This window comes from Coptis chinensis, chromosome 6, assembly GCF_015680905.1.
Source record: "Coptis chinensis isolate HL-2020 chromosome 6, ASM1568090v1, whole genome shotgun sequence".
NCBI classification, from domain to species: domain Eukaryota; kingdom Viridiplantae; phylum Streptophyta; class Magnoliopsida; order Ranunculales; family Ranunculaceae; genus Coptis; species Coptis chinensis.
The window spans coordinates 86,547,445-86,562,704 of record NC_141461.1 but is presented as its reverse complement, the minus strand read 5'-3'; the positions used below and the strand labels follow the sequence as shown (position 1 = coordinate 86,562,704).

General features: G+C 34.5%; 2 long non-coding RNA genes across 3 annotated transcripts; both read right to left on the bottom strand.

Moving 5' to 3' along the window:
* Window positions 1-2,955: 2,955 nt before the first annotated feature.
* Window positions 2,956-5,328, bottom strand: LOC147495088 (uncharacterized). Its single transcript, XR_015199038.1, has 3 exons — window positions 5,037-5,328; window positions 3,694-3,871; window positions 2,956-3,241 (listed from the first exon to the last, which is right to left on the bottom strand). It is a non-coding gene; the product is annotated as an uncharacterized LOC147495088 (long non-coding RNA).
* Window positions 5,329-7,454: 2,126 nt separating this feature from the next.
* Window positions 7,455-11,674, bottom strand: LOC147495087 (uncharacterized). 2 transcript variants are annotated; one of them, XR_015198868.1, is made up of 11 exons: window positions 11,553-11,674; window positions 11,231-11,410; window positions 11,010-11,137; window positions 10,847-10,921; window positions 10,208-10,330; window positions 9,187-9,282; window positions 8,655-8,732; window positions 8,533-8,583; window positions 8,002-8,066; window positions 7,815-7,913; window positions 7,455-7,720 (listed from the first exon to the last, which is right to left on the bottom strand). It is a non-coding gene; the product is annotated as an uncharacterized LOC147495087 (long non-coding RNA). The 2 variants fall into 2 exon arrangements; XR_015198869.1 differs by lacking the exon at window positions 11,553-11,674 and having other exon boundaries at window positions 9,187-9,254; window positions 11,231-11,305.
* Between the last annotated feature and the right edge of the window lie 3,586 nt (window positions 11,675-15,260).

Genomic DNA, 15,260 nt, shown 5'->3' with positions numbered 1-15,260 from the left:
TCGTTTTCTTGAGGATTTGAACTCCCTGACCCATGCAAAAGACTCCTCTTACGTCCAGCTCGACGATGGTGATCAATTACAAAAAACAGAATGAAATTTGGTAGAAAAACGATATTTGATTAGGTGATTAAAGTGAGGGGGCTTGGGTTTATCTCGCCTGTTTGTATGGGAAATGGTTACTGGAAGTTTGAATGCACGCATTTTTAAAAAAATTGTTTCAACTGGGACAGGACAACTTTTGCCATTTAAAACAAATTTAAATTGGAACGGGACAACTATTCCCGTCCGAAATAGAAACCCCAAACTTTGTCAAAATGCGTTGGTACTTAACACGTTTTTAGCAATTTTGATCGACGAAAAAAGCTAATGTGTCACAAAAATTTTTAGTAGCGCGTTGATATATGATGCTCTTGAGATGGAAAAACCCATATTTAACTAAAGAAATGTTTATACAATAAAATAATCTAGATAACCAATTTCGAGGCCAAAGCAACTCTAGAGGACACCGTTTGTTTTAGTAACTCACAAAGACAAATTTCAGCATTAAGTAAGCTACGATTTCAATTTTAGTAACCATTAAGGATAAAATAAGTTGGCCTGACCTTTTTACTTTTGGTTTTACCCCTCTGTGTTATTATAGATATAAAACATAGATTTTTTTTTAAAAGAAATACCAGTTTCACCTCTCTGTTAACTCTGTGTTATACTTGTTTTTGAACCTGTCCTACGAATGGGTGCCGTTATCTATTACATTATTTTGAAAAATATTTGCAACTATGCAGAGCTATGAGATATAAATATTATATCGATCTTGCAACATGAAAACCCCACTCACAATAAAAATAAATAACCCTTTCGACTTTTTTTTGTTTTTTAATAATAGGCGTTTGATCAAAATTTTTTTGAGAATGTCAAATGAAACGAAGATCATATTGCATCTAGCTGAATAGCTAGGCATTCCCAATCATACAAATAAAAATATGATAAACATCATTGTGTGAGCCATATTCATGACCACGAACATTACAAGTAAAAGGAGCGATAGAGAGACAAGTGGGCCTCGGATGGTATTAGGCCCAAGATATGGGCCCAAAGAGACAAGTGGGTCTCAGATAATATTGAGCCCAAGAGATGGGCCCAAAGAGACAAGTGGGCCTCAGATGGTATTGGGCCCAAAAGATGGGCCTAAAAATTACAAGTGGGCCTCGTATGGTATTAGGCCAAAGAGATGGGCCCAAAGAAAAAGGCCCAGTGACTTTGACCTAAAGGAGGGGGAGGAGAGAGAGAGAGAAAGGAGAAAGAAAAGGGGGCGGCGGTAAGAGGAGAGGAGAGGTGAACTATAAAACAGCTTGATCTTCCCAGAAGTCGGGGGTACTTAGGCAGCCCCAAATGGGTTCAGCTGAGAGGTTCAAAAGAGAGAGTCTCATTTTCGCGAAGAGACCAAGGAGGGTGGAGGTGTGAGGTTAAAGGATGTGAATTGAGTTCACACAATCATTTTAAATGCAAAACTATACTTGTCGAGACATTTCGACTACATATAATACAACTATGTTTTGAGGTTAGTTATATGCATTTGCATTCAGTTTCCGATTTCCCATTAATTATTCTTTGAGGTTAGCTAAATGTTATTGCATCCGGTTTTGTTTTCCCATTAATTATTCTTATAGGTTAATTCAATGCATTTGCATCCAATTTCCAATTTTTCATTAATTATTCTTTGAGGTTAGTTCGATGCATTTGCATCTAATTTTTGATTTTCCGTTAATTATTTTTTGAAGTTAGTTCGATGCATTTTCGTCCAATTTCTAATTTTCCGTTAATTGTTTTTTGAGGTTAGTTCGATGCATCTGCATTCAATTTTCGATTTTTTATTAATTATTCTTTGAGATTAGTTCAATACAGTTGCATCCAGTTTCCAACTTTCCTGTTCATTATTCTTTGAAGACAGTTCAACGCATTTACATTCAGTTTTCGATTTTCTGTTAATTACTCTTTAAGGTTAATTCAAAGCAGTTGCATCCAATTTCCGATTTTCCGTTAATTATTCTTTGAGGTTAGTTCATTGCAGTTGCATCCAGTTTTCAATTTCCTGTTACTTGTTTTTTGAGGTTAGTTCAATGCATTTGCATCCAATTTATAATTTCCCGTTAGTTATTTAAGGTGGTGTGTAATACCAACTTCTATTGATCCTTTTGTAATGTTTTTAAGAGACAGGAAATACAATAAACTCAAAACTTAAATCAAACAGATCTTTGTAATGATTTATGAGAAAGGAGAAGAACAATATGTAACAAATGGTTTCAAGTTGTGTCGAATTGATCTTTTTCTCCAAGGCTTGACTATCTTATTATTACCTCAAAAAGTGAGTTGGATTATACTTACATAGTCTTTAGCCCCAAAAAAAAAAGACTACCATGGATAGGACTTTGGTGGATTCGAACCACCATCCCTTGAGATGTATTTCCATACTCAAGTGCTCTTCCATTGAGCTAAAGTTCCACTTTAAGATAACAAAGTTAAAAAAAGTATTACTCGGCTAATTCACGACAACAATATATAGACTAAGAACCCCCAACAAACCAAAACTATATAAACACAACACTGCACTTATTTACTTTTTTTTAAGAGGAAATAAAGAAATAATTGAAAAAACATTACTTGTTTTTTTACCTTAATTTTTTAGACATGGATGCTAGCTTCAGTTGTGGCATGTGGAGAAATATAGTATAGTGAATTCAAATATAATACATGTGTAAACTAAAACAACTAAGAATAAGAAAATGCGGGCATTTGCTAAGCAACCCTATTGAATGAGATGTATCTCAGCAATAAATTTCACGTGATCAAAATTTCAATCTCAACCAATTATGAAAATTAGATAGAGGACATAGGCTATGTAAGAGCAATTGCCGAACTTACCAAATATAAATTGAAGTAATAGGATTTTAAATAAAAATGAAGATTGAGAAAGATCTAACCATTAACAGTGTTACAGTGATACAACCATGTAAGTATTACATATAATGAAAACCAAAATTTGCAAGCTAAAGAGAAATAGGAAATTTACAATTCACTCCCAAAATTTATATACAACACTCAATAATATAAGGAGAATAAAATAGAAATTTTAAATGGATTGATTTAACTGCTACTTTGTAGGATTACCTCCAAAGGAATCCATATTCAGAATTATAGCGAGCTTTTTGCCCAATCACAACAGCTAAATCCACTACTGAGTTTCCTGACAATACTTCTAAATATCAAGTTTCATTATTTCTAGTAATTATGCAACAAAAGCGAAGGTAATTAAGAAAAGGGGGAAAAATAGATTGTGGAACCCCTAACCTCAAAAAGAAATTAGGGGTTTTCACAGAAATTGAGTATTAATACCTTTTGAAACTTTTTAAGAGATTGAGAAGTTGAGGATGCTAGAATTACTTAAGTTATAAGTGACTCAACATGACACTCCTAGACAAAATCAACATAGCATCGAATTCTCAATTTTTTATTAGCTAACTCAGATCTAAATGTTCCATTTTCCATTTATTTCTAAAAGTTCAATTCCATAAAAGTTCAATCAATTCCAATGCTAAAAAGACATGCTAATGAAGCTGGAGAATGTGTATACCCTGATTAAACATGTTGGTTTAATTACAAAATATATATTTTAGAGAGAAATAAGAAGACGCATACCTTGATTTAGAACGGTATGATAGTGAGAAATGCTCCAAATGGATACACATCATTATGTGTACTTGTTTTTCCAGTTCTAGCAAGCTCTTCTGTGATATAATCGAGAGTACTTGCCATGACAAGAAGTTTGAGGATCACCTCCATGATCACATAATTTAGCAAAGCCAAAGTCCCCTAACTTTGCATTCATTTCAAAGTGTGACATATAAGAAATATTTTCATTTCACAAAATTATATAAGCATTGAGTGAAACTACAGTTGATCCATCGACTTTACAGTAAAAGCTTAGATATCAGGAAGTTACATAACTATAATTAATCCTCATTTTTTTCGTAGACTAATAAAGTTTAGCTCTTCTAGTTTCCTTCAATAAAAAAAAAAGGAAAATGTCTCTGTTGCTTCCGTGTATAAAAAGTCTAAAGTGTCTCAAAAGTCTAAACTATTAAAAACGATTACTACCATGTATATAACCATGTTCTCTAGATGTTGCTTGCACATGAAATATTTGCATATAAGTCGATTTTTCGAACAAAAATATATGCATATGCTTGAATTTAATAGCAACCCATACACAATTATACCAATGCTTAATATAATCAAGGATTTTGTATTGAGTTAAGGGTTATAGACGAAAACTAAAAAATAATGGCATACCTCAGCTTCATCTTTGATTTCTTTGATTTTTTGCATATCAGTCGACATATTTTTTTTTCCCCGAAAATAAGCTAGGGTTAGGCAGACCCTCACCTGTATTACTAAAAAACTATAGTCTATTGTACAACTTGCCAGAGGCATCTTCCTCCACTATTACACTCAATAGTCTCGAGTATGTATCTTTTCAGTCGACACATTTGAAGCTTAAATGGATTTTTGATACTGTCAGAGTTCGCGGAGATATTAAGTTTCCGATTTTATGGTTTGAGGGGAGTGATCTAAGAATTGCAGAGAGATCTTAGACCAATGAAATTGAATCGATTTTGGTGTTTTGGAGATGATTAATGTAGAGAGGAGATGAGTAAACCCAAAAGATAGCTTCGGTAAATCTTGTGATTCTTTTCAACTAACAGTCTAACTAATATTCCCGTCCGTTTCATCGATATATCGAGAAGTAAGTTCTTTGGGCGATCTTCTAATTTTCTCCTGATTTTTCGTGAGTAAAATTTGATATGGACACCTTAAGCTAAGAGAGCTCAAAAGGGAAGCTAGGCGAGGTGCTTCCAACTTATGACCCCTAGGAATCCAACTCACGCTCACAGAGGGTCTAGAACATAAGATAAACAATACAATACTATATATAGTAGTTCAAAGTTCAAAAAAGGCTAATTACAAAGAAAAAATCATACCTGATTCTAGTGTTGCTCCTCCTTCTCAGATACATATAACACGGTGACAACTAAAAGTGCATATCAATGTCCCATATCCCTGATTAGTTCACATTGCAGATTAATTATAATCATCAGCCTAATGAAAACAAATAGTAGAAAATTGTACATGCGTGTCCATGCATTTACACAATAATCAATCATATTTTGAAAATTAATAATAACAATAAGTGCTAGAAAGTCTTTGAGCGCTACTAACACAGGTTGGAGACAAATCGTCCCACAAATAATTTAAAAAAAAATAATAGCTTCTCAAATCTACAACATGTTAGGCCTAAACTAAGTTAAATAAGGATTAGTATAGTACTTGATCCATGCCAACACATATCTGATAAAGTTTGGTTATCAAAATGGATATCAAAACTTCAATATATAATAATATTTTCCTAATCCAAGTTCATGTCTATGTTTTTTCATTTCATTATCTTTGAAAAACTCAAAGGCATATACATATATGGTTTTCAAAAAAAATCCTATACATTATGTAACTTATTAAAGGCCCTTTATTCCATTGTATACAATGGTGAGAGAGGGAGCTAAGTCATAATCCATGGATAGATTGGATTTTCCAAAAGGAACCATCGAAATTAGATACAATATATGTTTAGAAGAAAAATGAATAAATGAATAATAGAGATAAATTGAAAACAACAATAATAAGAAAAAGGGAAAAGGGAAAACCATACCTAATTTAGTGTAAACGGAGCGGAAGAATTGGCCGGTGTGTCGAGAGACCAAAAAGTAGAAGAGAAAGTTGCGAAAAGTGTAGAAAGCAAAGTTTGATATGGTTTAATAAAATCGCAAAGTTTCCAGTCAAAAAATCTTGGACCTCGTAAGCAAATGTATGTAAATGAATCCTTAGCTTTTCAATAGATTAGCTGATAAATTGATAATCGAAGAGTGAGAGCGATTAAGGTTTTAATGGAGACAACAAAGGGGTTACAAATAGGTGCCTCGTTTTTGGTTGAGAAACATATAAGAAACATTCCGATTTCTGTTGACGTGTATATATAGTATAAACCATGATCACTAACCAACAATAAAAAATGATCATTTCACATTATTTCTGACATCATTGCATATAATTAGTTTCAAGTAATGAAAAATAGCATTTGAAATAATTTGGGTCATTGGTAATGCATTTTAAGATTTTAATTCAATGCAACAAAATGCAGATATATAAACCGTGAGAGTCAAATATAATCATAGCAGGTAAAGTACCTTCTAACACTGCAAGGTGGAGATTCCATTTACTTAGGTTGTCTTTCAATATAGCCCACTGATGGAACCAAAAACCAAACGCCAAAAACTATCCCCGCGTGACCTAAAAAAATTTTGAGCATAAAACTTAGAAAAGCTATAAATATAGTCATTACTCACAGTTTTACAAATCCATCATGGGACGATGTAAGGTTGTGCTCTCCTGAGAGCATTCTCACACAGCTAACCCAAAAAGCAGAATGCAAGCCATTAGCTCAAGCACAACTGGCGCCACTATATCATGTATTCACAGACAGCCTGACTCCCCTTTGTAGGCAAACCCACGTAACCATTATATAGAAAAAGAATGCAGAATAGGCTTCCTAGGACAATTTCTATTAATAAAAAGTTTGAAACCCTAATAGTAACTAATTTATAGTGTTTGGGAATTAGTTACTTTTGTGTGTAAATATGTCCTATGAGCTATGCATGGCCAGTGGACTTGGAAACCATGAGAGAGAGAGAGAGAGAGAGAGAGAGAGGCCATTCTTCTTGTATGTACTTGATCGACTTGACTTGTACTTGAAGTGGACAGAGCAAGCAACTTGAAACCAACGTCAAAATAAGATATCATCTTCTTCCAAAACTATTTGTAAAAGAGAATATAAATAAGACATTCCACTACATTAAGCAAATTAAAACTAAAAGAGATGCAAAAAAAATTGTATTATAAGGCAAACCCACGGTTTATTCAAAACATCTAAATCCAGTACCCCGAGCACTACTACAGAATGACACTTATACCACTGTTTTTAAGTGTGGTATAAATATATTTACCACTGTTATACAACAATGACAATAGGTGGTGTGGTATATAATAATAGCAAAACTGTGGTATATATGTTTAACGGATACCACGGTTTTTCAAAGAACCGTGGTTTGTAATTCCCATTATATACCACGATTGTCAACATAACCGTAGCATATAAGCTATTGAAACCGTGGTTTATATTAGTGTATGTGTTATAATACCGTAGTATATATATATATTAATAATAATGCTAGTAACAGTCTTCCACTTAAAAACCGAACCTGCATAACAAAATTTACATAGCCTGCCTACATACAACATTTCCATCTTCCCAACAAATTCCAAAATGTACAATAAACTATCAAACATTGCAAAAAAAGATAATAATAAAAAAAAAAAAAAAACTTCCATTAATTTTTTGAGTGCACTAAGAAAACAAACTTCAAATTTCTTTTCATAAATTAAAAAGGTAAGACTCATAAATTAAACTGGAGGGGTCCGAACATAGCTAAAACTCATCCTCATTCACTTCCGACTGAAACACCCCATTTTCCTGGATGAACTGAATAATATCGAGTCGAACACCGTCAAGTTCATCTTGCGTGTATGTCTCCTTCAATTCTAAATTTGTTATCTGGATGAGTCAAAGCACAACATGTGGAGTTACTATATAAGAATAAGGCGAAGTCGTTGAGCCAAATAAAGTGTTTGTCAAAACTTTCGAATACCTTATTTTCAAATGATCCAGTTGAACAAGCTTCTACTATTTCCCTCATAAACTTCATTGTATAATACCCACACTCTGTGCCACCTGGTTGATATGGGCCCTAACATATAGACTCACATATAGACTCACAACATATGTAAATATATATTTTTCAAAGAAAAAGACAATAATGTGTAGGATTTGTTTACCTTGATCTTGTCCCACTTCAGCGGAACTCGTTTCCCATCAACCCTTTGCAATGTGAGGACCGTGACTTCACAATAAGATAAATGCAAAACATTTAATTCACAAGGTTTAGAGACAACCAATAGAAACTAAGCTACGTTCTATTAAGCGAAACATGATTCACTCCCACATAGTTTGTACATACAGATTTTCACCTCACACATGGCTGCCAAGAGGTTTGAGAATAGATGCATTGAAAGAGAATCGAAGAAACTATAAAGATTAAAGCAAAACACCACCAGGTAATAGGGGTAAACAAGTAGGTCCCTCATCAGATGATTTACTCCATCCATAAATTAACATTTTTTTATGGTAAGGATGATCAATGATAATCATCAACTTGACACATTATGAAACAAAAAGGAATAAGGTGGTTCGCAGTATCTTCAAAACCAAATTAATATGAATGGAAAACCAGGAAAAAAAAATATCAATCATTTACTTCCTAAGTTGCACTGCAATAAAAAAAGTAATATCAGAGAGGGTGTCTTTACCGGAGAGTTGATGTAGCTTGCCCCTTGCCCAAAAGATCCCTAATGAGTGAGCTGTTAAATTCAATTACCCATATTTACAACAACTCTTTAAATCCCAAAAGACCATTGAAATGTAATAATACCTGGGAGCTTTGACCCGATTGAACTCCAGCAACCTCTTTTCTACCATGACCACCCTTCACAGATCCTTTGCTATCACCCTGTTGAAATTGCATTTCCTCAGATAAATTAAATATCGTGTAGAAAATTAAGCTACAATTGACAAGTCACGAGAATGGATCAAGCTACTTTGTAGTGTCCTCTCCATTTTCAAGTAGAGAGAACGGGAGAGAGAGAGAGAGAATGGGGGGGGGGGGGGGTGTTGAGAAATAAGTAAGAAGCTATACTGAAAAAATACTCATGAGATAGATATACAAATATCCAAAGTTATTCAATTCATTTGTTGAAAACAGTCTACCGTGTCTCTATTTCAAACTATTAAGCTTATTAGGTAGCCAACAAGTGTGTCACACTTATACGACCGATATTAACAGCCTATTTCCATAGTTTCCCCATGAGGTTATGTGTTCATTATGTAGACTTCAATTGCAAACCGCTTAAGCATCCATAGTTATAAAATGTAGCTATCATAGCTTAGAGGCATGAAAATTTCACCTTCTCGGCAAGTTAAGTTATGTGTTCGCATGTATTCCATCCTAATGTACAAAGTAGGCAAATGGCACCTGGAACAAGAGAATATCAAGATTCAACCTGTAAACAAAACATTATTATGTGATAAGAGAATTTCAATTATGGCCAACATAAGGAGAAATAAAACTATTCCGTGGCATACTTTAAAAAAATGCAATGAAAAGAAATCCAAAAGTGGATAATAATAAGGACATTGTACACACAACTTTTTAGCCCAAATCAACCTTTCTCTCTATTGGATTTGCTATCACAATATGGAACTTGTATACCCAATGAGTATGTCTTTGAGAAAGTATGAAGTATTAAGAGTCAGACATATTTTGTTTTTCCTCGAACTATAGGATATAACAAAGCCTAGTACTTTGCACCATGAAAAGTTCTATAGTGCAGTAATATACTATAGTTGATGTTTGTGGACATGGCAACAGAGCTTATAGATCCACAATGAAGGATAACTTAGACACTAAATGTTTTGACTTAAAAATACCAAGGTCCAAACAGGAAGGAAACTCTCAAGATGAAATGCTATTTAAGTTAAGAACACAGTCCCTTTCAGTTAATTTAAAGGAGATCACTTTAAAAGCTAAGTAACACTGCCACAAGTAGTTACAACTCAACGAGGAAACAATGAATGTATTTCTGTTAGAAACTCAAGCTATCTTGAGCAATTTATGTTAAAGCGTATACCAAATAATGTGCAATTCTATAGAGTTGTCTTCTTCTCTTACTTCTTAGTATCCGGAGATAACAGTTGTAAGAAAATGGACCACACTTTTGAGCGATCCAAATAAATGTAAATGACTTAAGCAGGTTGCAGGTAAACTAGTTTGAGCAATTACACATCCAAAGCATTTCAAGATAATTCTTCCAGCTAAAAAGTTATGTAATCAACATGAGTTTGCACTCATCAAAATCAGCACAACACGAAAGCAGAGACATGTAGTTCATTATGTCATTGAACAATAGAGTTCATATTAACAATTACCCGGAAATGAACGAGCTGCTGTTAGGAAGGAAGACATAGCCTGATCACCCTCTTCTTGAGCAGCGAAAGCATTTCCATGACCTATCCAAGCGGGAGAAATGTTCCATCCAGAGTTGTAGCTTTCTTTGTAGAACGAAAGTTAATTTGGATGAGCAAATATCGGGTTTGGGATCTGAGAATAAAAACAAACATAAAAGATTTTGTTTTTGAATAACGAATGAATGCGACTTAAGATCAAAAGTTTCAAAAGTTGGGTTAGCAAGGAAGAAAGAAGCATTTTTAACCTCAAACGGCCAACACTAAATGTAAATCTGATCCGCCGATGCATATATATGCTCATAAAAAATGTCTTTGGGTATTTAAAAATATTGCGGATCGGACAAAGTAGAGCCTTTCATTGACACTATGAGTGGGGAAAAATAGAAGCTTTTCATTGAGATCCAATTTATTTTGTAAAACATAAATGAAGTGTAATGCAGTTCAACTAAAACCGGTGATTTGAATATGTAGCACAAAGCAGGCAATTGTTGATGATCGAATAGTACACATCTAGATATGGAGCACAAAATTTTTAACTCAAGAATAACTAGATTAGCATCATGAGTGAATATCTCAATTTATTAAGAGGAAAGTTGTCACCTGAAAAACGCCCGCGATTCACTATATTTCTTGATACAATAGTAATAGCAACCAACAACAAACCATGATAATGCTCTGAAAATTGAGAAGTGACTTAGTGAAAGACGGGTGTAAAGAACGAGAAAACAAAATGAAAATTGCGGAGTAGGGATAGGTTACCAACTTTTGAGGATAATCTTTCACCAAATTACAAGTCATTAGATCTGAGTTCATTTGAATGGCCAAGCTCCATAGCAAGTGGTTAGATGCACCAATGTGCTTTTCAAATGGAAAGGGTCTCTTTCAAGTAAGCTGAAATAAACATAGTATAAATGAATATAAGAGCTACATCGTCCAAACAACATGTTACCAATTAAATCTCTATGCAAATATTTACTAACTTACGCAGAAGTCAGCTCAAAACATTTTTGATATTCTCCACTTTGATGGTAGTACTCACTTTACAGCCAATGGATCCGTGTTGTTTTTCAAGGTGCAGCTCTGAGGTAAACCGGCGTTGTTATTATCACAAGTTTCTTGTTCTAGCTTCCTGAATTTTGCTTCTACCATGCTTTCTTTGTCATACTGAAAACGCCAAGAGAAAAAATATATATTTCTCAGAGACCGTAATGAGAGACCATACAAAATTAAACTATCCGACAGAACTAAAGGGAAGGGGATAAAACTGCATGAGTTATGTTATCCATATTCTCAAGTAAAATCTCACCTTCTTTATTAAACATGAATAAAATGAAGAGAGCCATTTATCTTGAGGAGCAAATTTCGATTGAGAAAATGAGACTTGATTCTGAAATATCATACCAAGTGAGAGCACACTATTTAAGAGGCAATTTTGAGGAAATGTCAATGAAGGATCTGTCACAAATGAAGAATCTAGATTACACCGCTCATCCGGCATGAAAGAAGGGCTACAAATTATAGCGTGTACCAAGGCGGTAAGCATAGAGAACATCTTGCTCGATCTTCGACATACAACTAAACCACAAAAGCGAAGTCCATAGAGCCACATTACCTTCCTCGATTTAAGCATGTGATTCTCAATGAGGCGTTCCAAAGCTTGAAATACACCGAGGAATGTAAGACAATATCATAAAGTGCATAATCATTACTTAGGTTAGAAATGAGTCGGATGAGTGTGACATCAAACAATTGAAAAGACTCAACACGACTAAATCTCAAAAGCTATATACCTCGTGAGCACAAGGGATCGACCTTGATAGCGACACATGGTCGCATCAATTTTGTGAAACGAGTTAGCAATCTATCAATTCCCTATTCAAAGCGGACAACTAGAAGCGTAATATACCCGTCCGATTTCAACATCTTACGCCTTACCGGTATCTTGGAGTAGCGGACCACCACAGTAACCACAAGTTGCAAAACCCGGTTCAACTCTAAAAGAAGTTTGCCACCTGATACTCAAATCCCAATGAGTTCGAACGTAAGAGCGGTTATACTAAATAACATCACCGTAAAGCCATTGCAAGATAGAAATACCTTCAATGTGCCACGGTACCCCTACAAAGACACACAAGTGGACAAGATCAAAGACCGCCGGGATACGGTAATCTCTTAGTCCCCATGACGGCTGATATATTTGGTAAAAACAATAAAATTTAAACTCAATCAACAAGAAATTTATAAACCCTAGAAAACGAATTCAAGAATTACAAAACCAAAATAGCGAAAGACAAAATTGAACTTCGTCGAAAGTAGTAGTATGGATACCTTAAAAATCGGAAAGATGGTACCTTTGTCTGAGATGAAGAAATTGAGATGAACAAAAACTGCTTCCTTTAGTTCAATTTCATCGAAATTTGGGGAAGATGAACGAAAATGAGGTGGAATTCGAATAGATCAAGAAACATGGAGAAAACATCATGCGGAGTTAAGAGGGACGGGTTTCTCTTTGTTGTATTCTTGAGTTGAGGTCGAGAAGAAATCCAATTCTTTGCACTGTTATGGTGTAGTGACGGTGGGTTTTCTCACTGTTGCGGGAATCCTAAGAGTCGTAGAACTATAGAAGTTGTGGGGAGAGACCGAGAGAGAGAATAGCGGGAATCCAATTTGAATGAGTTTCATACTGTGTATTTTTTTTTTCTCGTATTTGACTATTTGGCATAAAGTCATAAACCACGGTAGAAAGTGAAAAATTTATATACCACTGTTTATGTTTAAGGTAGTGGGGATGTAGAGTACTCTCATGCTGAAAAAAAAACTAACCATGGTATATGGCCCAACTTATCCCACGGTTTTCATGTAACTGTGGCATATACTAGTAAATTAATGACCAAAGAAATTTCCGCCGTGGTATATAAGTATTTTCCACGGTTTTTGAAAGAACCGTAGTATAAACGTTTTTATTGACCGTGGTATTTGTGTCATTCTGTAGTAGCCCGGCCCCATTCTTAAAAGTGGTGACCGTCCATATTGATTGTTGGAAGGTTCCAAACCTTTACAATAACTTGCACAGTAAAGAACCATACCTTTTAGTGCCATTCTTGGTAGCAAGACTTTGATCGAAATAGGATATTCTGAGACAGAGCATTACACAGAGATTTCTTCGAAATTGACTCTACTTGTTCCAAATTTTAATTCAAGTGATTACAACGATATCACTATCAAACAAATATAACATAATTAATTGCAGGACTTGGTTCCTACATGCATTTGCACAGTAAAACAATTTCTCGAAACAACCCTATGAAAGAAATCTAATAATAGCATCTAATGGTGAGTAGTTAATTACGTCATTACTCACAAAAAGGCAGAGTTGATTTCGACATTATTCAGCTTCTCAAATTAAAAAAAATGTGACTCTAAATGTGACTCTTAAGCTTTCAAGATGATACTTAAGAGTCACATTTTTTTTTTAATTTGAGAAGCTGGATAATGTCGAAAATTTTGAAACCCATGGAGTCGATGCTCCAAAGTCTTTCGAGATGATGGAATTAGTGAAAAGTCGTATAACCGGCAGATTAATCTAAAACCAAAGGACGCTGATGCTGTCTGCAAAAAATATTATCGACGTTGTGGTTTCCTTTGAGGACTCAGATGTTCAGACGTGCTGCACTATAGACTTAGCTTTGACACATGAGGCTACAAATGCTTTTGAGGTTTTGGATCAGTAACCAATGAAGGCTCTGGTAGCCTTGCTTGACACCCTGAAGTCATGTTTTGCTGATTTACCTCACCTTGAGCAATGAACTAGAAGAGCACTGGGAAGAATGAGAAATTGAGAACGTTGCTGCCCTTCATATTTGAAAGCTTGACAATAAGCTCATCATCAAGCTTACACCAGAAAAGAGTGACTACATTAGTATCCCCGTTCAGGGACCTTACAATCCTGATCACTGTAGGAAACAGATAAGCGAGATGAAAGTATTTTGGTTTTTGTAGTGTACGTGGTTTGCCGGTGGGCGTGTCTGTGTTGTTTGGGGATTCATCTCATTTGAGGAAACAGATAATATTGGATGAACATGTTTGGATAAAAATTGAATGTTACATGTGCATGTCCTGTTAAAGAAAACATGTTGGCTGCCGTTCCGGTTAGTTCTTGCGGCAGTTCTGTTTAGTTTGTTTTCTGTTCTATCACAGTTCTCTGTCACAGTTCCTTAAGTTTTCTACCCTGGAATTACCGTGGTTATGATTTGATATCCAGGTATTAAGTCAGTGTATATATGTGTTTTCAACACTCACTCTATAAAAGTAGACACTATATGAACCAACTCTCTCTCTCTCTATATGTTAATTACCAAAAAAAAAAAAAAAAAAAAGTAGACACTAATATGAACCAAACTCTCTCTCTCTCTATATGTTAATTACCAAAAAAAAAAAAAAAAAAAAAAAAAAAAGACACTATATGAACCAAACTCTCTCTCTCTCTATATGTTAATTACCAAAAAAAAAAAAAAAAAAACCCTTATCAAGACCATTGCTCATTTGATCCTAATATATGCCTGACCAAACATGATGTGTGAATTAAATCATAATGAAGTAGAGTTGATCATATCCTTTTTTCTGCTTTAATATGTCCTACTATTTTAACGATAGCCATGTATTGCAATTTGCAAGCCTACTAAATCGTTGTTTGACGAGGAAAAAGAATAAATGAAAATATAGCAACTTTTGTATTCCGTGATTCAAGGGCAAGGTAATATAAGAACAAAAATAAACGAATTAAAAATTCAATGAAATGAAAACCGTTTCAGACCTTTAGTTTTTGGGTACTGTTACTGGCGGACTCCATATTGTGTTGGGCATACCCAAAAACAAAAATAATAATTACAAATGTGCCATTAGTCCTAAAAAGTGGTTTTGTGTTGGGCAATTTCCAAACCAACGTGAATTTCACTTATTGCAAACTTGCAATTTTTTCAGTCTTTTTCTTTTCTTATATTCTCTTCTCTTCCAC